Source organism: Mustela putorius, unplaced genomic scaffold (assembly GCF_011764305.1).
Source record: "Mustela putorius furo isolate JIRA1106 unplaced genomic scaffold, ASM1176430v1.1 tig00001149_pilon_pilon_pilon, whole genome shotgun sequence".
Taxonomy (NCBI): domain Eukaryota; kingdom Metazoa; phylum Chordata; class Mammalia; order Carnivora; family Mustelidae; genus Mustela; species Mustela putorius.
The window spans coordinates 94,400-118,672 of record NW_025421595.1 but is presented as its reverse complement, the minus strand read 5'-3'; the positions used below and the strand labels follow the sequence as shown (position 1 = coordinate 118,672).

General features: G+C 41.6%; 2 pseudogenes; both read right to left on the bottom strand.

Annotated features, from left to right (window-relative positions):
• Positions 1-5,388: 5,388 nt before the first annotated feature.
• On the bottom strand, positions 5,389-7,846 carry LOC123394013 (annotated as a pseudogene).
• Positions 7,847-22,957: 15,111 nt separating this feature from the next.
• Positions 22,958-24,024, bottom strand: LOC123394011 (annotated as a pseudogene).
• Between the last annotated feature and the right edge of the window lie 249 nt (positions 24,025-24,273).

The window sequence follows — 24,273 nt, the reverse complement described above, 5'->3', positions numbered from 1 at the left end:
AGTCCATAGTCTCTCATGATTCACTTCCCCTTCCAATTTACCCCAACCCCCTTCTCTCCAACTCCCCATGTCCTCCATGCTTTTTGTTATGCTCCACAAATAAGTGAAACCATATGATAATTGACTCTCTCTGCTTGACTGATTTCACTCAGCATAATCTCTTCCAGTCCCATCCATGTTGCTACAAAAGTTGGGTATTCATCCTTTCTGATGGAGGAATAATACTCCATAGTGTATATGGAGTACAATTTCCTTATCCATTCGTCCCTTGAAGGGCATCTTGTTTCTTTCCACAGTTTGGCGACTGTGGCCATTGCTGCTATAAAAATTAGGGTACAGATGGTCCTTCTTTTCAGGACATCTGTATAGATGGGGTAATACCCAGGAGTGCAATAGCAGGGTCATAGGGAAGCTCTATTTTTAATTTCTCAAGAAATCTTCACATTTTCCGAAAGTGGCTGTACTGACTTGCACTTCCACCAACAGTGTAAGAGGGTTTCCCTTTCCCCACATCCTCTCCAACACAGGGTGTTTCCTGTCTTGCTAATTTTGGCCATTCTAACTGGAGTCAGGTGGTATCTCAATGTGGTTTTAATTTGAATCTCTTCGATGGCTAGTGATGATGAACATTTTTTTATGAGTCTGTTAGCCATTTGTATGTCTTCAATGTAGAAGTGTCTGTTCACATCTTTTGCCCATTTTTTGGCATGATTATCTCTTTCATGTGTGTTGAGTTTGAGGAATTCTTTATAGATCCTGGATATCAGCCTTTTGCCTGTAATGTGATTTGCTAATATCTTCTCCCATTCTGTGGGTTGCCTCTTTGTTTTGTCGGCTGTTTTTTTTTTTTTTTTTTTTTTATTTATTTATTTGAAAGAGAGAGATCCAGAGTAGGCAGAGAGGCAGGCAGAGAGAGAGAGGAGGAAGCAGGCTCCCTGCTGAGCAGAGAGCCCAATGTGGGACTCGATCCCAGGACCCTGAGATCATGACCTGAGCTGAAGGCAGCGGCTTAACCCACTGAGCCACCCAGGTGCCCCATCGGCTGTTTGCTTTGCTGTGCAAAAGATTTTGATCTAGACATCCCAAAAGCTCATTTTCGCTTTTGTTTCCTTTGCCTTTGGAGACATATCTTGAAAGAAGTTGCTGCAGCTGATATCGAAGAGGTTACTGCCTATGTTCTCCTCTATAATTCTGATGGGTTCCTGCCTCATGTTGAGGTATTTTATCCATTTCGAGTTTATCTTTGTGTATGGTGTAAGAGAGTGGTCAAGTTTCATTCCTCTGCATATACTGTCCAATTTTCCCAGCACCATTTATTGAAGAGACTGTCTTTTTCAACTGGCTATTTTTTCGTGCTTTGTCGAAGATTATTTGTCCATAGAGTTGAGGGTCCACATCTGGGCTCTCTCTTCTGTTCCACTGGTCCACATGTCTGTCTTTATGCCAGTACCATGCTGTCTTGGTGATCACTACTTTGTAGTGAAGCTTGAAATCAGGCAACATGATGGCCCCAGTTTTTTCTTTTCAAAATTTCCTTAGCAATTCTGGGTTTCTTCTGATTGCACACAAATTTTGTGATTGTTTGCTCCAGCTCTTGGGAAAATGCTGGTGGAATTTTGATTGGAATGGCATTGAAGGTATAGATTGCTCTATGCAGTATAGACATTTTAACAATGTTTATTCTTCCAATCCATGAGCATGGAATGGTTTTTCATGCTTTGTGTCTTCTTCAGTTTCTTTCATGAGTGTTCTGTAGTTCCTCGGGTACAGATCCTTTATCTCGTTGGTTAGGTATATTCCCAGGTATGTTATGGTTCTTGGAGCTATAGTAAATGGAATCGATTCCCTAATTTCCCTTTTCGTATTTTCATTGTTATTGTATAGGAAAGCAATTGATTTCTGTATATTGGCTTTGTATCCTGCCACATTACTGAATTTTTGTATGAATTCTAGTAGTTTGGTAGTGGAGTCTTTGGGGTTTTTATATGGGTCCATATAAAGAATTATGTCATCTGCAAAGAGAGAGAGTTTGACTTCATTGACAATTTGAATACCTTTTATTTCTCTTTGTTGTCTGACTGCAGTTGCTAGGACTTCTAATGCTATGTGGAACAAGTGTGGTGAGAGTGGGCATCCTTGTTGTGTTCCTATTCTCAAAGGGAAGGCTGTCAGCTTTTTCCCATTGAGGATGATATATGCTGCACGTTTTTCATAGATAGATTAGATGAAAGGTGAGGAATGTTCCCTCAATCCTTATACTTTAAAACATTTTAATTAGGAACAGATGCTGGATTTTGTCCAGTGCTTTTTCTGCATCAATTGAGAGGACCATGTGGTTCTTCTCACTTCTCTTATCAATTTGTTCTATCACATTGATTGATTTGCAAATGTTGAACCATCCTTGCAACCCAAGGATGAATTACACCTGGTCATGGTGGATAATCATTTTATTTTTTTATTTTTATTTTTATTTTTTTTTTAAAGATTTATTTATTCATTTGACAGAGAGAGATCACAAGTAGGCAGGGAGGCAGGCAGAGAGAGAGGAGGAAGCAGGCTCCCTGCTGAGCAGAGAGCCCGATGCGGGACTCGATCCCAGGACCCTGAGATCATGACCTGAGCCGAAGGCAGAGGCTTAACCCACTGAGCCACCCAGGCGTCCCTGGATAATCATTTTAATGTGCTGTTGGATGCTATTAGCTAGGATCCTGTTGAGAATCCATATTCGTCAGGGATATTGGTCTAACCTTTTTTTGTAGGTTCTTTGCCTGGTCTGGGGATCAGGGTAATGTGGCTTCATAAAAAGAGTCTGGAAGTTTTTCTTCTCTTCAATTTTTTGAAACAGCTTAGAAGAATTGGTGTTATTTCTTCTTTGAAAGTTTGGCAGAATTCCTCAGGGAATCCATGACGTCCTGGGCTCTTGTTTTTGGAAGGTTTTAGATCACTGCTTCAATCTCTTGTGGTATCTTACCTCTAAATCTACTTTGTTGGAGACTTTTAATGATGAATAGATGTTCTTTGTCAAATGATTTTTGTGTGTCTACTAAAATGATCACACAGTTCTTTCTCATCGATGTGAAGTATCAACATTGATTGGTTTGGGAATATTGAACCACTCTTGCAACCCAATAAATATCTAAATACATACATACATACATAAATCCCAAATGGTCATGAATTTTTTTTAATGTATTGTTTAATTTAATGGATTTTATTTGATAGTATTTTGTTTAGAATTTTTGTGTCCCTCTTCATCAGGAATGTTGGCCGGTACTTTGCTTTTTTAGTGGTGTCTCTCTGGTTTGGATATCAGCCTACTAATGGCCACATAGAATGAATTTGGAAGTTTTGGTTTCTATTTTATTTTTTGGAATATTTTGAGAAGAATAAGTACTAACTCTTCTTTAAACGTTTAGTAAAATTCACCTGTGAAGCCACGTGGCCCGGATTTTATTTATTGTGAGTTTTGTTGTGATTACCTTTTTGTGTGTGTGTTGAGTCTGAGGAGTTCTTTATAGATCTTGGATATCAGCACTTGGTAGTGTCATTTGTGAATATCTTCTCCCATTCCTTCCGTTGCCTCGTTGTTTTGTTGACGGTTTCCTTTTCTGCAGAAGCTTTTGATCTTGATGAAGTCCCCAAAGTTCATTTTCACTTTTGTTTCCTTTGCCTTTGGAGACATGTCTTGAAAGAAGTTTCTGTGGCCTACTTTGAAGAGGCTACTGCCTATGTTCTCCTCTAGGATTTTGATAGATTGATTTGTGACTCAATTTCTTTGCTGTTTACAATATTTTCTTCTCCTCCCTTCCTTACTTTCTCTTTTCTTTTTTTCTCTTTCTTTTTTCCCTTCCCCTTCCCTCCCCCTTCCCTTCCTCCCTTTTTTTCTTTCTTTTCCTTCCTTCCTTCCTCTCTCCCTTTTTTCTTTTTTCTTTCTTTCTTTCTCTGTCTCTCTCCTTTTCTTTCTTTCTTTTCTCTTTTTGTTTCTTTCTTTCTCTCTTTCTCTCTGTCTGTCTCTCTCTCCCTTTCTCCTTTTCGTTCTTTCTTCTTTCTTTCTTTCTTTCTCTCGCTCCCTTTCTTTCCCTCCCTCCCTCCTGCTTCCTTCCTTCCCTCCTTCTTTCTTTCTTTTCTCTGTTTAAAACCAGCCCCCTTTTATTGGGAAAATAGAGTTGATCCCTCAATCTTTTCCCAGGTGCCTCCCCATTGATGTGAGGGGGCGTCCTTCTGCGCCCAGGCCCAAGGACGCCTGAGGGTTCACTCCATCCCTTCACAGGGGCCCACGTTTGTCTGCTCAGGCCCTGGAGAAGTAGGCAGGCAGGGAGGACAGGGTTCCGGAGGGGGGCTGTAACAGGCATGGATGGGGAGTGAGTGGCTTGCTGGAAAGAGGGAAGGGAGAGGAGGAACACCATCTCCTGAGGCCTGGCACTCTCTCCCTCCAAATTCGTCATAAATAAGACTTCACAGGAATAGAGGAATGCCCATCTCCAGGTGCAAACCAGCTGGTTTCTGGCTGGGGAGCCAGGCCTTGGGGGGCACCGCGCGTCCTCCGCGGGCGGGCTGGGCAGCACGGCGCCTGCAGACGTTGGAGTAGTCTGGCCCTGGGGTGGGTGTGCTGCAGCCCGTCTGAAGGTTCTGAGCACTGCTGAGGTAGGGCGGTCAGCTGCGCTTCCAGACGAGGTGGATGGAGCGTCACAGGACACAGCCGGGAGCGAAGCCACCTGCAAACAGAGAGGAGCAGCAACTGCAGGCAGGTCTGGGGGCGGGGGAGAGGGGTGCCGAGGGCCTCAAGAGCTTCCATATTCTGGAGGCCCAGGGGCATGGGCGGCAGAGGAGGGGCCTGCGAGCCTGCATAGTGTTGAGCTTCTCCTGAAACGGCTGCCTGGGCCCGTGGGGTAGACTGCCGTGGGGGACACTGAGGCGTTTCACGGGAGGTGGAGAATCTCCTCTGTGAAGACAAGAGGGCCGCCCTCCTCCCATCCAGGAGGAGGGTACCTGAGCACGGGGGTTCCTTCAGAGGCCACTAGGGCCTCCCTCCAGGTCACAGGGAGCCCAGGAGGGAACCCAGGTTAGGTGGGCTACCGGAGGCCACCGGCCTTGCTCCCAAGATGCCTTGCGCAGGCAGGGAAGAACTACTTTCTGGGTCCACGCACCGAGGACCCCTTCTGGCTCATGTGCCCCATCACGCCCAGGAGGCCACAAAGCCCCACGCTCACCCACCCCCACCTTCCTGCGGGGTTGAGGGGCAGGGAACCACGATCTCTGTCCCGGGCATTGCAGCTCCAGCCCCAGGCCGCCAAGGGGAGGGGGGCAGGAGGAGGGGGGTGGTGGCGCTCAAGAACGCTTGGCCCGGCCCCTGCGGGGCGGGGTGGGGGGGGGGCGGTCTGGCAGCTGTCAGAGCACCTGCAGTTTACCCGCGCAGGTTAGGTTGCCGTTCACCCGCCCGCACATGGCCAGCAGCTCGGCTAGCAGCAGCTTGTGCACCTCAAGCATGGAGCGGAAGAAGCAGGGCTCCTTGTTCATGCGGCCGTTGCAGTTCCGGGAGATGCCGAACGTCTTGAAGCCCTCATGCGCCCTAGGCTGCACGCTCAGCACAAGACACATGCGGAAGAAGACGTCGTCGTCGATGGGGTACAGCTCCAGCGTGTCGCCGGCGCCGTGCAGCCGCCGGGCCAGGCCTCGGGCCATGAGGAAGCCGCCGCCGCTCGCGTATAGTGGGTACCTGGCCTTGCTGTACAGAAGCCCCGGGATGTAGTACTTGTCCTTCTTGCGGATGAGCCGGGCGTACTGCAGGACGTCGGTCGCACACGAACAGGTCCTCCTGCGGCTCCGGGTCGGCCAGGAACTCCAGCATGCTGGCAGAGTTGACGAAGACGTCGTCGTCGCCCTTGAAGATGAACTGGACATGGGGGCAGTAAATGTCAAACCACTTGAGGAAGTGTAACTCCTTGAGGGTCAGGTTGAGGAAGCCGTCTAGGAAGTCCCACTGCAGGATTTCGCCTTACGGCCGGTCCTGGTAGGCCAGCAGCTGCTGGTAGTGGGCGCGCTCCTCCTGCTTGGAGGCGGTGCCCAGCAGGAAGAGGGTGCGCACAGCGCCGCGGCTCCCCGGCTCCTGCTCCCGGCCCCAGGTCTGGCGATAGCCTCGCGGCGGTCCTGCTGCGTGATGACCGACTTGACCACCACCTGCAGGCAGACGGCGCCGCGGCACTTCTCCGGGTAGTTCACCAGCATGGGGATGTAGCGGCAGTGTAGGTAGGCCAGAAATTGTCGGAAATGGGGCTCCAGGCCCTGGAACCAGGGCTGGTGGGTCAGGTTGACGTTGGCTGAGCAGTTAGTGGTGCTCACATCCCAAGTGTGGGGCCCTCGCGGGGCCATGGGGGTGGGGGCAGACACATCCTTGGTTGGGGTTCTTCCAGAAGCCGTTGGGGTTCACCAGGTGTGTGCTGAGGTTCTGGGCCTTCTGTGGCTCCCGGGTGGGCCGCGGGCGCTCTTGCAGTGGAGGGTCAGACTGCGCTGGAATACTGTTAAGGCCACGAGGAGGGCCAGGGACAGGTACACGCTCTTGTAGACAGTTTTCTTCCTGGAGGGCTGAGGGGAGGGCGCGGTGGGTATGGAAGGTGGCACGGAGGAGAGAGGAAAGGATGAGTCCCCTGTGACTTGTTCGGAGCTGCAGGGAGGCACATACTCAAGTCACCAGGCACCCCCTGTGGTTAGAGGAGGGGCCTGCTTTCTCTCCCTGCCTGCACTGCCTCTCTGCCAGGACCAGGCGACCCAGGCAAGCCCTGCAGAGTCAGACTGTCTGGGTTGAAATCTTGACTCTGCCACATACAAGCGAAATGACTCTGAATGGGTTCCCCTTACTGTCTCCAAACCGTGGTTTCTTTTTCTCCTCGATAAGGATGACAAGAAGTCAGGGCACTATCTCCAGAGTCTCACTCCCAATGGGTGTGCAGTCTGGGGAATGCTGTGAGTCTCTAAGGACGACCTCTGGTGGAGATTTCTGCTTGTTCCCCAACCTCAGCAAGCCACCCTGTTTGCTTTCATTTCCCTCTCCAAACCTGGTGAACCATTGGGGTGAAACTTTGGGGTGAACCTTGGGCGGGGAGAACCATCGGGAGGGGCAGTTACAGGACTTGCTCTACAACCGCGGAGCTCAATAACCTGCGGGGACACTGGGGAGAGTCTCTTACGTGGGACCTGAAGAAGCCTGTCCTTTTCCCTTCCACCTCATTCATCTGACCCAATGCAATAAGGCCCACATGGCTGATGAAGGCCTGAGAAGGAGGCAGGCGGCTTCTGGCATGACCGACGCCCTCTTGCCACCGCAACTCCATCTGGGCCCCACTGTCTTAATATTCCTCTTGGAGAGAGAAGGTCCCCCATCTCTTTGGGAAGGGGAAGGGGACACATTCGGATTTTATTTTGCAGGGACGCTCCTTGCCCAGATAGCCCCTACCACACGTATTTCAAAGAAGAAATTAAAGCCTTTTGCAGGAGTGCTGGCAGATCCTGGGCACAGGCAGCGGGGAGTGAGGGCTCCCGAGGACCCTCTGTTCCTCAGCGCACAGTCTGGAGGTGTCCAGGCCTCCCGCCGGGGTCTCTCTTGCCGAGACACAAGGGCTGAGGGCTACTGAGGAAGAGGCAGGATAGTAGTGTGGCCTCACCCAGCCAGGCCAAGACGGAGACGGCCGGGATCCCCAGGGGAGGAGCTGCAGGACCAGGGCGAACGGAAGAAAGAGACTGCAATGTACGTCACAGGGACTCTGGAGAAGCCGGGGCTGGCCCTCAGGATTGACTGGTTGAAGGTACAGGCACCCAGGGCAAGTGAATGTGGAGTACCCTGGAGCGACATTTTCCCATGGGGTCCCAGGGTTTCCCTGTGTATGCGGTTTGGGGAAGACTGGGTCATTCCCAGGTGCTGAGGTGGCTTTTGGAAACGGAGAATCGACCCTCCCAAAAGGGACAGAATGTTCCCGGATCAGGGTCTCCTAGGGGTTTCAGCGAATCACCCCTTCCCCGCCCCCGCCCCCAGTTTGGGAGATCCAGGCTGGAGGAAGTCCCGCGGGGGTCACCCCAGGGGAGGGGATGCGACGAAGGTATCCCTCCGCTCCACGCCGGTCCCCCTGCACGGCCCCAGTCCATTTCTAGGACTTAAGTCCCGCAGCAGAGCAAGGAGAAAGCGAGAGGCCGAGAGGTGGAGGACCGGAGGCTCTAGCTCCCCGGGAGAATGAAGAGTCCCCCGCGGGTGAGGTAGAGGACTGGGGTCGCCGAGGACTCAGGATGCCTTCAGAATAGGGGACGCGACCCAGCTTCCCCAAGAGAAGGTTGGGTCCCCAAAGCCCGGGGTCCCGGAGTGGGATCGAGGTGCCGAGGGGCCGTGCCAGGGGAGCCGAGGGGCCGCGGGCGAGGGCAGGGCGCACAGGTCCCGCGGATCCCCCGCCCCCTCCGGTTGGTTCGGCCGCCGCTTCCGGTTGGGCATCCCAGCAGTGGCCGAGCCTGTCGGTCCCGAGAAACTGAGGCCAGTTCCGGGACACCGAGCGCATCATCCTCCGATCCGGGGGAGCGGCCGGGCGCCCCCCGCGCCTGTGCGTCTCCTAGACCTCGGGAGGAGGGAGCCGGGGTCCCCGCGCCCCCTGCCTCTGCCCTCGGCCCCACGGCCCAGCCCTGGCCCCCTTTCACCACGGAGACTTGGCGGCCCGAGCGGGCGCGGGGGTCCGGCTCTGGGCACCGCGTCTCCGGACCGCACGTCTGTTAAAATTTTCTATTTCTTCCTGTTTCAGTTTTGGTAATTTTTATGTTTCTAGGAATTTGGCCATTTCTTCCAGGTTGTCCAATTTGTTGTCATAGAGTTTTTCATGATATTCTCATACATATGTGTGTGTGTGTGTGTGTGTGTGTATTTGTATTTTCGTGGTGGTGTTTTTTTCTACCTTCTTTTGTGATTTTATTTATTTGAGTCCTTACCTCCCCCCCCTTTTTAAAAAATATCTAGTCAGAGGCTTATCAATATTACTAATTTTTTTGAAAGAACAAGCTCCTGGTTTCATTGGTCTGCTGCTGAATTGGTCTTTCTGAATTTATTGAGGTTTGTTTTATGTGGTGTGTTCTGGAGACTGTCCCATGTGTACTTGAGAATGTGTCTTCTGCTGTTTTAGGATGAAATATTCTGAATAATCTATTAAGTACATCTGGTCCACTGTGTCATTCAAAACCATTGTTTCCTTGTTAATTTTCTGCTTAGATGAACAACTCTTATTCTGTTACTATAGATTAGTTTCTTTATATTTACTATTAAGTGTTTCATGTATTTGGCTTCTCCCATGTTGGGTTCATAAACATCTACAATTGGTATATCTTCTTGTTGGATTGTGCCCATTATGATTATGTTGCTTCCTTCTTTGTCTCTTGTTACAGTCATTATTTTTCAAAGTCTAGTATGTTCGATATAAATATTGCTACTCAACTTTCCTTTGACATCTATTTGCATGACAGATGCTTGTTTAACACCTCACTTGCAATCTACAGGTCTCCGTAGGTCTATAATGAGTTTCTTGCAGGCAACATACAGATGGGTCTTTAAAAAAAATTCATTCTGACACCCCATGTCTTTTGATTGGAGTGTTTAGTCCATTTCCATTCAAAGAAATTACTGATAGATATGTATTTACTGCCATTTTATTACTTGTTTTGTGGTTGTTTTGTTTGAAAATATTCTGATCTATTCTTGTCTTTTACTCATGTGTTGTGATCTTCTTTAGTGATATATTCAAATGTCCTTCTCTTTATTCATTGCATATTTTTAGTGATTAAAAAAAATTTTTTTTTAAGATTTTATGTCTTTACTTTTGAGAGAGAAAGAAAGAGAGTGAATGGAGGGGGGAGGCATAGAGGGAGAGAGGGTTAAGGAGGCTCCCCACTGGGCAGGAAGCCTGATATGGGGCTTAGTCCCAGAACCCTGAGATCATGACCTGAGCTGAAGGCAGATGCTTAACTGATTGAGCCACCTAGGTGCCCCATTAGTGGGTTTTGATACATTGGGTTTGTATATAACCTCTTCTGTCTATGCCAGCCCATATTAAGTTATTACTTGTTTAAGTTTGAGTCCATTATTTTCCCTCTTCACAGTTAAGGTATCTGTTATTATAGTTTAAATTCTTTTATTTAGTGAGTAATAATTAGTGTAATATTTTACAGAAACATTCATTTTTACTGTTTTTGTATTTTCCTATCTTTTTTACTGTCACATATGGTCTCTCCTTTTCCCTCAAATGGTCCCCTGTAATGTTTCTTGCAGGACTGGTTTAGTGGTAGTGAACTCTTTTAGCTTTTGTTTTTCTGAGAAACCGCTTTATCTTTTCCTCCTACTTTGAATGATGGCCTTGCTAACAGAATACCCTGGGCTGCAGATTTTTCCCATTTAGCACACTGAATACTTTATATCACCCTCTTCTGACATGACAAGTTTCTGTGGACAGAGCTGGGTATGGCTATACCCAAGGCCAGCTTCAACCAGCAGTACACCCACAGCCAATTCACCCCATTCATAACAAGAGGGGAAGCAGCCCACACAGGGGGTACAACCAGATTCTGGTGGACAGGGAAGATCATAAGGCAGGGTCCTACAGGAGGTTTTCTCATAAGGTCACTATTTTCAAGAGCAGGAGAGGTAGCTGACTTTCCTTATTCACAGAAACAGACACAGAGAGTGGGAAAAAAATAACAGAGGAATATATTCCAAATGAAAAAAAAAAGACAAAACCATAGCAAGAGACTAAATGAAATAGAAATAAGTGGTATGTCTTGGTCTTAACCTGCTTTTGTTGATTTTGATGGGAATTCTCCCTCCCCTAGGAGGAAGTGCATTGGTCCACACCACAGGAGTCCATAGTTTGAAAACTCAAAAATGGGTTCTGTATCTGAGATAAAATTGCTGTCACAGGCTGGGTGAACACAGAATTTGGGTGGAAACCAGGGACACAAGAGTGATTGACCGCTTTTCTGTGAGGGCTCACTGAAGAGTAGAGGCATGGACATTCATTTTCTGGATAGAGATTGAGGCACTGCCATTTTCATTCTGTATGAATGCAAGGCAAGTGCAGTTTTGTCAGGGTAAGGACAACAGACTGTAAGGACAATTTCATCAGGTTAAGGACAGCACAACAGGCCCCTCCCTTAGAAGACCACCAGGAACATTCAGCTATCACCAAGTATACTGATCATACTCAACTTCAGCTCCTGGGGAAAACAGTATATGGCATTTGTGGCCTTTTATTATTCTTTAGTCTTTGTTTTATTTTTTCTCACTATATTTTTATCAATTCCTTTTTAAAATTTTTTTTAAGATTTTACTTATTTATTTGACAGAGAGAGAGATCACAAGTAGGAAGAGAGGCAGGCAGAGAGAGGTGGTTGGGAAGCATGGTCCCCGCCGAGTGGAGAGCCCGATGCAGTGCTGGATCCCACAACCCTGGGATCATGACCTGAGCCGAAAGCAGAGGCTTTAACCCACTGAGCCACCCAGGTGCCCCTATTTTATCAATTCTTTTCTTGTTTTTTTAATTTTTATTTTTAAATCTATGTTATATATGCATAATTTTAAATTTTGGTTTTATTTTATTTTTGGTTTTATTTTAATTTTATTTTTTGTATATATATATACAAAAATAAAATTATATATGTGTATGTTTTACTTTCTTAACTATTTTCTTAGTTCCTTTCAACAAACAGGACAAAATGCACTCAGGATCTAGTTTAGTGTTTTGTCCTTTTTTACTTTTTTTCCCTTATTTTGTCTCCTCCTTCTCCTCCTCTCCCCCCCCACCCTGATGGTTGTTGCTATTTTTGTATTTTCTGTTTCTTCGGTTCTTTTCTGGACATAATAAGAAGATGGAGAAATTCAACCCAAAAGAAAGAGCCAGAAGGAGTACTCTCTGCCATGGAATTATGAATATAAGATGCTGGAACTAGAATTCAAAGCAACAATTATGAAGACACTACTTGGGCTTGAAAAAAAACATAGAAGACACTGAAGAATCAGTTTCCTATAGAAATAAAAGAACCAAAATCTAATCAGGTTAAAACTTAAAATGCCATTACAATAAAAGATGCAATAAAAAAAACTGGGGATCTAACTGCTCGGATAAATGAGGCAGAAGAGAGAGTTAGTGACATAGAAGACAAAATGATGGGGAATAAGGAAGCTGAGAAAAAGAGGAAAACAACTACGGTCATGAGGGGAGAATTGGAGAGCTCAGCAATACCACAAAGTGAAATAATATTAGGGTACTTGGTATCTGGGGTACCAAAAGATGAAGAGAGGGAGAGGAGAAGAAAGTTGATTTGAACAAATTATAGCTGAGAACTTTCCTAATCTGGGGAGGGAAACAGGCATTTAAGTCCAGAAGGCACAAAGAACCCTCCCCTCAATCAATAAAAATAGGTCAACATCATGACATGTAACACTGAAGCTTGCAAATTTCAGAAGAGAAAATCATGAAAGCAGCTCAGAACAAGAAGTCCCAAAAATATTAACTTAAAAAAATAAAATGAAATGAAAAGTGGAAGAATAGGCTATTTACAAGATAGTAAGTCAACTTTTACTTTATTTTTTAAAAAATATTTTATGTATTTATTTGACACACATGCACACACACACACAAACACACACAGAGGGAGAAAGAGCAACACAAGCAAGGGGAATGGCAGGCAGTGGAGAAGCAAGCTCCCTGTTGAGCAAGGAATCAGATGTGGGGCTGGATCCCAAAACCCTGGGATCATGACCTGAGTGGAAGGCAGATGCTTAATCATCTGAGCCACCCAGGCATCCCTGATAAATCAACTTTTAAACACAGCAGACATTTTTTCTGTGATTCTTATATTCTCCAGCTTATTATATTTTCAAAATTCTAGTAAAATATTAACTAAAAAAATATTTGTGTATTGTTAATCATCCAAAACAATGGATTAAGGCCACATGTTGCACCAGAGAGTCACTAGTGATACTTGACACAATAGGACCAATATTTATTTTCTTAAAATTCTTCATAATTAAAAAAAGCTCTAAATAATATAATCCCAATAATATGTAGCTAGCTTATTTTACTTTAAAAGTATATCATGTAGTTTCTACAAATAATGATGATTAAAACAAATGTAATAGGCTAATTAATACAGCCCTAACCAATAAAGTAGTTAAGTGGGAAGTCAAAAAATAAAGAGAGATAAAAGATACTGAGATAATACATTGAAGGGAGGGATCAAAACTATTTATTTGTGTATTTTTATGTTAAGTTTTTATTTAAATTCCAATTAGTTAACAATTAATTAGTTATTCAATTAGTATAATATTAGTTTCAGGAGTAGATTTTAGTGATCAACAATTTATACAGCACCATGTGCTCCTCACATGTGCCCTTCTTAATCCCCATCACCTGTTTAACTCCTCTCCAACCCAGCTCCCCTCTGGTAACCATCCGTTTGTTCTGTAGAGTTAACAGTCTGCTTTCTTGGTTTGTCTCTCTCTCTCTCCTTTTTTCCTTTGTTCATTTGTTTTTGTTTTTTAAAATTCCACTATGAGTGAAATCGTATGGTATTTGTCTTTCCTGACTTATTTCACTCAGCATTAGACCCTCTAGCCCCATCCATGTCATTGCAAGTGGCAAGATTTTATTTTATTTATTTTAAGAAAATATAGGATTTTTTTTTAAAAAGCTTTTATTTATTTATTTGGCAGAGAGAGAGATCACAAGTAGGCAGAGAGGCAGGCAGAGAGAGAAGAGGAAGCAGGCTGATGAGCAGAGAGCCTAATGCCGGACTCAATCCCAGGACCCTGAGATCATGACTTGAGGCAAAGACAGATGCTTAACCCACTGAACCACCTAGGCACCCCTCAAGTTTTTATTTTTCATTACTAATATATTATAATATTTAATTTTTCATCATTAATATGCATATTAATATAATATATATTAATGCACACACACACAAAACAGGCACAATATATTGTATTAGTATATATATTAGTATATTAATATATATTAATATAACATATTAATATATATTATATAATTAATTATATATAATTAATATATATTTATAAGTAATATATTATTATATAATATATCAATTATGTTAATATATAACATAACTGATATATATTATATTTGTAATATATAATTCATATTTATATTAATTATAATATGTACTATAATTAATAATATAATATATGATTAATAATTAATTATTATAATATATAATATAATTAATAATACAATATAATTATATATTATATTTATAATATATAATGTATACTTATATTAATTATGATATATAATATAATTAATTAATATATATATTAATTATATTATATATAAATATATACACATATGTATATGTGTCACATGTATGTGTATGTATATGCACAAAGATGTGTATGTCTTGTATGCATATGTATATATGAACACATGTGTACATGCACTATATGTACACATTATATATGTACGTATATATATAATACGTATATTTACATGTATATGCAGGCATTGTATGTATTGCACATATAGAATAGGTATGTTTATATATGTATGCCTGTTTTATGTATAATATATGTATATAATTACACATGTATGTTTTATGTATGATATATGTATATAATTATATATGTATTCAGTGTTAGGCCTGGGTTTTGCAAGCACGCATCTATCTATTCTGGTGGGGGGGAAAATGTTATCTGCCAGCACGTTTGTGTGTGTGTGTATGTGTGACGCACATATATGACACATATGTGATGTAAATGTATAATGTATGTATACATGCTAATGTATACACGTATGCAGTATATATAATATATAATGCACATATATTTCACATATATAAATATGTATGTGTATATACACAAAACAGATATACATACATTACATATATACACATACACACACACAAACACACACATATTTATACTTGGGCTTTCCATATTTTGGCTATTGTTGATAACACTGCTGTAACTATTGGCGATAGTTGCATGTGGGATCAACACCTCTTAAAATGTAGGTTTAAAATGCTCCACAGGAATAACAGATATATTGCAGTCATTGTAAAGTTTTGAAGGATGGCAGAGAATTAAGTTCCTTGTCTATAGATGTTGCATGTTGGACCTTGGCTTAAGTATATATAGTGTTGTTAGTCAATAAAGACGTAAGTATCAAGTAAAATAACTCAGAAATCTAGACAGGAAATTGAAAAAAACTTGACTTGAAAGCTGCTGAAGAAAATAACTTCACAGTTTGAAGCTGGTTCTTACTTCTGACTAGCCAGGTGAAATAATTTTCCTTAGTATAAAAAGAGGGTTGGGAAAAATATTTTTTTTTAAAGATTTTATTTATTTATTTGAGAGAGAGACAGTGAGAGAGAGCATGAGAGGCGAGAAAGTCAGAGGGAGAAGCAGACTCCCCATGGAGCTGGGAGCCCGATGCGGGACTCGATCCGGTGACTCCAGGACCGTGACCCAAGCCGAAGGCAGTTGCTTAACCAACTGAGCCACCCAGGCGCCCGGAAAAATATTTTTATCTCAATTTTTTTGTGCTTAAGATGAAATGAAATATTCTGTGTTTAGGAAAGATGATGGAGTGGAAGGATCCTGAACTTGTTGCATTTCACAGATACATGTGGATAAGAGCTACATTGCACAACTCTGGAAATGATCCAAAGATTGGCGGAACAGACCCTTTATGGCTAATCATACAGAGGAGGCGATATTGAAAAGGTAAGAGGGGTAGAGGCACTAAGAGAACACAAAGACTAACAACCATAAACAGGGACACCACAAGCAAGGAAACTAAGAAGAGCAGAACCATAGCACAGCTCACTGGGAAGACAAGACGCCGTGATATCTGTTTTTGAAAAATAGTACGGCTTAACCCTATTTTGAAAAATAGTACGGCTTAATCAGCACTCTTAACTCCAGGTGAACTGAGGGAAGTAGGAAACCAATTCCTTGCCCTTAAAAAGCCACCATAAAATAAATAATCCAGACCAAGACACAGCACAGAAGCAGCAGCCTAAAAGTGTGTCAGGTGCACATAAAGAAGATTTACTGATTAATCTTTACTGAATGTGTGCTGGGAGGATCAGGAATCCGCAGATTTCTCCAAGAACAAATGTGCTGGCAGATGCCATTTTGTTTTCCCTCCAACAGACTAGGCAGATGCATGCTTGCAAAACTCAGCCCTAACCCTACATCTACCTTGCTACTCCACCCAGGTGATCCTCTGCATGCTCAGCCCAACCAAACTTCCACCCCTGGTAGGCATCACGCCAAAGCCCACCCACCCTGCACCACCTGGCTGGCTCCTAGGCTGGAATGGGTGCCGCTCCAAAGTGACTCCTGTCATGTGGAGGGGAAGAGATAACTCCACACTCTGGATGGGCTGCTTAACTAGCTGGGCAGGAAGGAAACTCTGCCCTTTGGTACACCTAAATCTGTCAGAGAAACTAAATGCAGATAGCCACTCTGAGTGCTGTCCCTACCCAACAATGAGCCTATAGCTGCTGAAGATAGGCTTCTCACCAGTGTAGGGAAAAAACTCTGGCAACTTGTACCCATACCAGGCAGAGCAGATGTGTAGAAGACTGGAATGAAGGTAATCATGGCCCAGAAAAGAGAAGGGCACATGGTACCAAGGACTTCTACCCAAGGCCATTATTTTCAGGAAGTTAGCTGACCTACCTAATACATAGAAACAAATATACAGAGACCCATAAAATGAGAAGTCAAGGGAATATGTACCAAGTGAAAAAGAAAAACTCACAAAGAAGAATACAAAAAGCAGATAAGCAGTATGCCTGATTTTAAAAATTAAGGTAATGGTCACGAAAATATTCACCAGACCTTAGGAAAGAGGAGATGGAGTCAGTATGAATTTCAACAAAGAGACAGAAAATACAAAAAAGAACATGAATTCAAAAATACAATAATTGAGAAAGTAGAAGGAATTCACAGTATATTAGATGGTGAAGAACAGTGGATCAGGTTAATAGAAGAAACAAATTGAGCTGAAAGGGGAAAAATGTTAAAAAAATGACAGTAAGGGAACCTAATGATATCCCCAAGTATAGAATAATTTTATAGAGGGATTCCAGGAGGGTAAGAGAGAGAAAAGAGGACAGAAAACTTACCTGAAGAAATAATAGCTGAATACTTCCTTAATTTGGTGAAGGAAATGGACATCGAGGTCTAGAAAGAAGAGAACCCCTAACAAGATGAAACCAAAGAGGTCCACACCAAGGAACACAGCAATTAAAATGGCAAAAAGCAAGAATAAGGAAAACTTTTTGAGCAGCAAAGAAAACAGTTATGTATAAAGAAAAGCTCTCAGGACATGAGCTGATTTTTCAGCAGAAACTTCACAGGCCAGAAGAAAGTGGAAAAGGCCATAACCAGAAGTAAGAAAATAATGAAAGAAAAAAATTTCACAGGTAGAAGAAAACATATAGTGAAGATAGTAGATTAATCACATATTAAAGCCAGTATATAAAGGTAAAACAATTATATTTACAAAAAAAGTCAAGGGATACAGAAAATATAAAGATGTAAAGTAAGATGTCATACATGTGTTAGTGAGGATAAAAATTTATTGCTTTTGGAATGTGTTCAAATTCAAGCAGCCATCAACTTAATACAGACTACTATACCCCTAAGATGTTATATACGAACCTAAAGGTAACCACAAATAAAAAACCTATAATAGGTTTTTGTACACTAACATAAAGAGAAAGGAATCCAAATGTAAGACTAGAGAGCACCACCGAACCACAATGGAAGAAAGGAAGAGAAGAATGGAACTGAGAAGAGCTACAAAACAACTAGAAAACAAGTAATAAAATGACAATAAATATGTATCTATCAGTGATTACAGAAAATGTAAATAAATAAATACTCCCATCAAAAGACACTAGGTGACTGAATGGGAAGAAAAAAGCAATAAGACTCATCTATATGCTGCCTACAAGAGATTTACTTCAAACCTAATGTCACATGCAGATTAAAAGTGAAGGGTGCTGGGACACCTGGGTGGCTCAGTGGTTTGGGCTGCTGCCATCGGCTTGGGTCTTGGTCTCAGGGTCCTGGGATTGAGCCCCGCGTCGGGCTCTCTGCTCCGCGGGAAGCCTGCTTCCCTCTCTCTCTCTCTCTCTCTCTCTCTCTGCCTGCCTCTCTGCCTACTTGTGATCTCTGTCAAATAAATAAATTAAATCTTTAAAAAAAAATAAGAAAAAAAAAGTGAAGGGTGGAAAAACATTTACCTGCAAATGGAAGCAAAAAATGCCAGGATAGCAATACTGGTATCAGATAAAATAGACATTAAAAAAAAGAGAGAGAGGGGGGGGGGGCGCCTGGGTGGCTCAGCATTAAGCATCTGTCTTGGCTAGGGTCATGATCCCAGGGTCTTCAGACTGAGCCAGGAAGCCTGCTTCTCTCTCTCTCCCACTCCCCCTGCTTGTGCTCCATCTCTTGCTGTCTCTTTCTTTGTCAAATAAATAAATAAAATTTTAAGAAAGAGAGGTAATGAGAGAGAAACCAAAAAGAAACAAAGAATGGCATTATGTAATGATAGAAGAGTCAATCAAACAATGAGATATAATAATTGTAAATATCTATGCACCCAACAAGGGAGCACGCAAATACATAAAGCAAATATTGACAGATATAAAGGAGAAATTGATAATAAAACAATAAAACTAGTCTACTTTAACCCTCCAGTCACATCAATAGGTAGACCATTAGGTCAGAAAAGTAACAGGAAAACCATGGCTTTGAATACACACTAGACCATGTTGACCTAATAGAAATATTATTCCAAAACAGCAGAGTATACATTCTTTTCCAGTACACATGGAGCATTCTCCAGGATAGATGACATGTTAGGGCACAAAACAAGTCTCAGTAATATGAAGAAGACTGAAATCATACCAAACATCTTTTCCAAATACAACAGTATGAAACTGGAAATCAATTACAAGAATAAAGCACAAATGTACAAATACATGGAGGATAAATGACGTGCTACTTAACAGCCAGTCGGTCAATGCAGAAATGAAGAATGAAATTAAAAATAAAAAAAATACACGGGGAAGAAAAAGGAAAACATAAATGTCTAAAACTTTTGAGAAATAGCTAAACCAGTTTTAAGAAGGAAGTTTATAGTGATTTAGACTTACTTCAAGAAACAAGAGAAGTCTTTAATAAACAAATGTAATCCTACACTAAATGAGCTTGGGGAAAAAAAAAACCCACAAAGACCAAAGTTAGTAGAATGAAGAAAATTATAAGGATTAGAGCAGAAACAAATGAAATAGAATAAAGAAAAAATAAAGATGATCAACATAACAAAGATCTGGTTTCTTGAAAGATAAGCAGAATGATAAGTCTTGAGCCAGACTCATTAAGAACAAAAAGGAGCACTCAAGTAAGTGAAGTCAGAAATAAAATATGAGATTAGCATACACCATAGGAATAGAAAGAATTCTAAGAGGATATTATGAATAATTATGTGACAATAACTTGGACAACCTAGAAATAAATGAATTCCAAAAAACACACAACATCCCAAAATGTATCAGGAAAAAACAGAGAAGTTGGACAGATAGATTACTACTAATAAAATTGAATTGGTAATCAAAAAATTCCCAAAGAGCAAAGGTCTAGGACCAGATGGTTTAACAGGTAAATTCTATGAAATACATAAAAACTTAATGCCTAATTTTCTGGAAGTATTCCAAAAAAGAAAAGTAAGAAAAACTTCCAAATTCATTCACAAGGGCACCGTTATCTTGACAAGGGCACCGTTATCTTGATAATAAAAGCAGACACACTAAAAAAAGAAAAGAGATCTATAGAACAATGTAGCAGATGAACATAGATGCAAAAGTGTCAACAAAATATTAGCACATTGCATCGTTACAATACGTTAAAAAAAATCAGTCCCCATGAACAGGGTATTCCAGGGATTCAAGTGTGGTTCAATATCCACAATCAATCATTGTTATTCATCACATTAACAAGAGTAAGGACAAAAATCATATGATCATCTCAATAGATGTAGAAAATCATTTGACGAAATATAATTCTTTGTGAAGAAAACTCTCAACATAGTGGGATTAGAGGGAACATACCTCAACATAATAAAGGCTATGTATGAAAAACCTTCAGCTAACGTCATACTCATTGAGGAAAAGCTGAGAACTTTTTCCTATAAGATCAGGAAAAAGACAAGGATGTCCCCTCTTACCTCTGTGATTCAACATAGTACTAGCAGGCCTACCCCCACTGCAATCAGATAACAACAACAACAGCAAAACAAAAAAACAAGCAAAAAAGCTATCTGTATTGGTAAAAAAGAAGTTAAACTGTTAAATATTAGCAGATGACACAATACTATACATATAGAAAACCCTAAAGAAGCTATTTTTTTTAAAAGATTTTATTTATTTGACAGAGAGAGAGGGAGAGGTAGGAAGCAGGCTCCCTGCGGAGCAGAGAGCCCAATGCGGGACTCAACCCCAGGACTCTGGGATCATGACCTGAGCCGAAGGCAGAGGCTTAACCCTCTGAGCCACCCAGGCACCCCCTAAAGAATCATCTATTACAACTGACAAATGAATTCATTAAATTTGCAGGACACAAAATTAATATACTGAAATCTGTTGTATTTCTAGACCCTAATAAGGTAGCAGAAAGACAAATTAAGAAAACAGTCCCATTTACAATTGTACGGGAAAGGATAAAATAGCTAGGAACAAATTTAACCAAGAAATTGAAACACTTGTACTCTGAAAACTGTAACACATTGACAAAAGAGAGAACCACTGATGGTTACCTGGGGGACCTCAGTAGGAGATGGGTCAAATAGGGGATGGGGATTAAGAGGTGTACTTGTTATGAGATGCACTGTTTGTTTTAATGAAGTGTGGAATGACTACATTGTACACCTGAAAATAATACATTACTGTATGTTAACTGGAATTTAAGTAAAACTTTTAAAAAGAAGTAGAAGGGGAGAAAAAGAAACTAAAAAAAGCACAAATGTAAAATTACCATACTCATGGAATAGTAAAATTGATATTGTTACAATGTCCATATTACCCAAAGCAATCTATAAATTCAAAGCAAACGTTATCAAAATGTCAAAAAAAATTTCTCAAAGAACTAAAATAATTCTAAAATTTGTAATGAACTTTAATATAGTCACAGCAATCTTGAGAAAGAAAAATTCTGAAGGTACCAAAATCCCAGATTTCAAATATACTACTACAAAGGTATAGTAATCAAAACAGTGTGGAACTGACACAAAAACAGACACATAGATCAATGCAACAGGACATAAAATGCAGAAATAAACTGACACTTACAAAGCCAGTTAATTTATGACAAAGGATACAAGAACACACCACAGGGAAAAGACGATCTTTTCAATGACGGTGTTTGGGAAAGTGAACAGCTACATGCAAAAGAATAAAACTGGACCACTTTCCTACACTACGTACAATTTAAAAAATTGATTAGAGACCAAAATGTAAAAATCTGAAAACCATAAAACTTCTATAGAAGAAATAAGTAATATTTCTTGGACATTAGCCATAGCAAATATGTATGTATATATTCTGTGAGGCAAGGGAAACAGAGCAAAAAATAAATTGCGCAGCAAAAGAAACCATAAACAAACAAAAAGTCATCTTAATGAATGGAGGAGATATTTGCAAAACCACACCTAGTAAAGATTTAATGTAAGAAGTATATAAAGAACTTATACAACTCAACACCAGGAAAACAAAGCCAAAGAAAACCCAAACAAAAAGTGGGTGAATGACCTGAATGACAGTTTTCTAAGGAAGAGATGCAAATGGCTAATGTACACAAAGACCCTCAATATTATTAATCACCAGGAAAATGCAGATCAAATGAGATATCACCTCACACCAGTCAGGATGGCTAATGTAAAAAACAAAACAAAACAGGAAACAACAAGTGTTAGTAAGGATTTGGAGAAAGAGGAGCCTTGTGCACTTCTTGTGGGAATGCATACTGGTGTAGCCATTCTGGAGAACAGTAGGGAGTTTCCTCAGAACAATTAAACATAGAATACCATATGATCCAATGATTCCATCACTGGCTATTGACATGAAGAAAAAAAACACCAATTCAAAAGATATATGCATCCCTGTGTTTGTTGCTGCCTTATTTAGAATAGCCAAGATTTGGAAGCAACCTAAGTGTTCCTCAAAGGACAAATGATTAAGAAAATATGCTCTATATATGACAGAATGTTTACTGAGCGATAAAAAGAATGAAATCTTGCCTTTTGTGACAACGTGGATGGACCTACAACACATTATGCTACGGGAAATAAATCAGAGAGAGGAAGACAAATACCATATGATTTCACTTATATATGGAATCTAATAAAACAAATGAACTTCCCCAAGGGGAAGGAGGGCATAAATAAAACAGACAAAATTTATAAGAGGAGCAAACCTCAAGCTATAAAATAAATAAATAATGGAGAATAAAAATACTGCATAGAGAATATTACCAATAATATTGTAGAAACATTGTGTGGGGACAGTGACTAAATTTGTCATGGTGAACCTTGAGTAGTGTGTAGAATTGTTGAGTCGGTATATTGTACATTTGAAACTAAAAGAAATTTCTTTTTTTTTTAAGGGACTAACACACCCTTTTAATATGTTTTTGAATATTTTTAAGGTTTAAAGAGTGTTTAAAGTTTGTAGTTCCTAGTAGGAAAACATTATCTGACTGAATACCCTAATGGCAAACCATTGTAGAATGTTTCAGTTGCATGGAGAGCAGAGGGGTAGGGATTCTCTTCACAGCACCCCAGCTTTCTTTATGAGAAGGTCGGAGGTACACTGGTTCGCATTATTGCGACATCCATTAGGTGATCGAAGTTGCTTTTCCTTCAGCAAGGGCTTTATTTGTCAGAAGGGCATTATGCTTGACCTCCAAATTTGGCTGACAATTTACTGATGAGATTCATAACCTTTGGGTTGCTCTGATATTTTGACATATTCGCTGGGTTCTGGGCCACATCCTGGAAGGCCACCTTAACTTCTGGATCCTGCATGGCTGCAAGAACTTCCAGATCACTAAGAATTTCGTTGAGCCCAGACATTCCTGCCATTCCAGGCATCCCCCTGCCATTCCAGGCATTCCTCCAGGAAACACACCTGGGAAAGAGCCATAATGAGTTACTGATTGTCCTCTGGGTTCTTCCTCCCTCTGGGCTCTTTCTTTCTATTCTTTCTTTGATCTCTTGCCCTTCATGTTTCCACTCATACTTTCTCCCATGTTCAGCAATTTTCTGGGCCCTCAGTTGAACTTTCAGCATTGCACTAGCATCTTCATTATAATCCAGTTTACAAGCAGGGGCAAGATCATGTGCTGCTTCTTCCCAATGGCCCAGAAGTCTGTGTGCTTTTCCTTGCCACTTAAAAGACTGGACTGAATTAGGATTTATCTCAGTAGTTCTGTCACAGTCTCAAATGGCAGCATTTGCTTCTGTAATTTGATGAGAAGTCTGGCTCTCTTGGCATACAGAATGGCCAACCAAGGATTCAGTTTGATGGCATCTGTGAACAAGTCAATGGCATTCTGTAGTTCAGCATCATTTAGAGCATCAATGACAGCCACTTTTTTATCATTTGCCTGATCCATCATTTCCTCAGCTATCTCTACATTTTCTTCTCCCATTTCTGAGGGGCATCGGTATCTGGTTCAATCACACCTTCCTTGACAATTTCTCGGTCACTTTTGTCTTGATGGTTCATCCATCTTTATGTTTTCATCCACCTTCTTACTGCTTTTACTGATTTAGTTTTATGAGTGGCAGGTGGTATTTTACCCCCCATGCTCTCCACCCACTCCTGCAGGAAGTGCATTTTCTCAGTGTGCAGAACACTCGGATCCTTCTTATACATTTTCATGAGGGGCCGCAGCTCGTTCCCTTTGCGGGGATCCATGGTCCAGAGGTGGTGGCAGGCAGCAGGCGCTGGTGAGGTTGGGACCTGATTCCAAGTGCGGGTACTAGCTCCTGAAACCAAAATAAATTTCATGCCAATTAGACTTCAACAAAAAAATCTTTGTAGAATGTTGGAAATAAATATTTTAATGATAAAAAATTATGTTTTGGCTGATATATGTAGTATTCTATTGAGTAACAGAAATCTAGTGATTAGCCATTTTATTCTAGTTTTTAATTCTTAAGGATG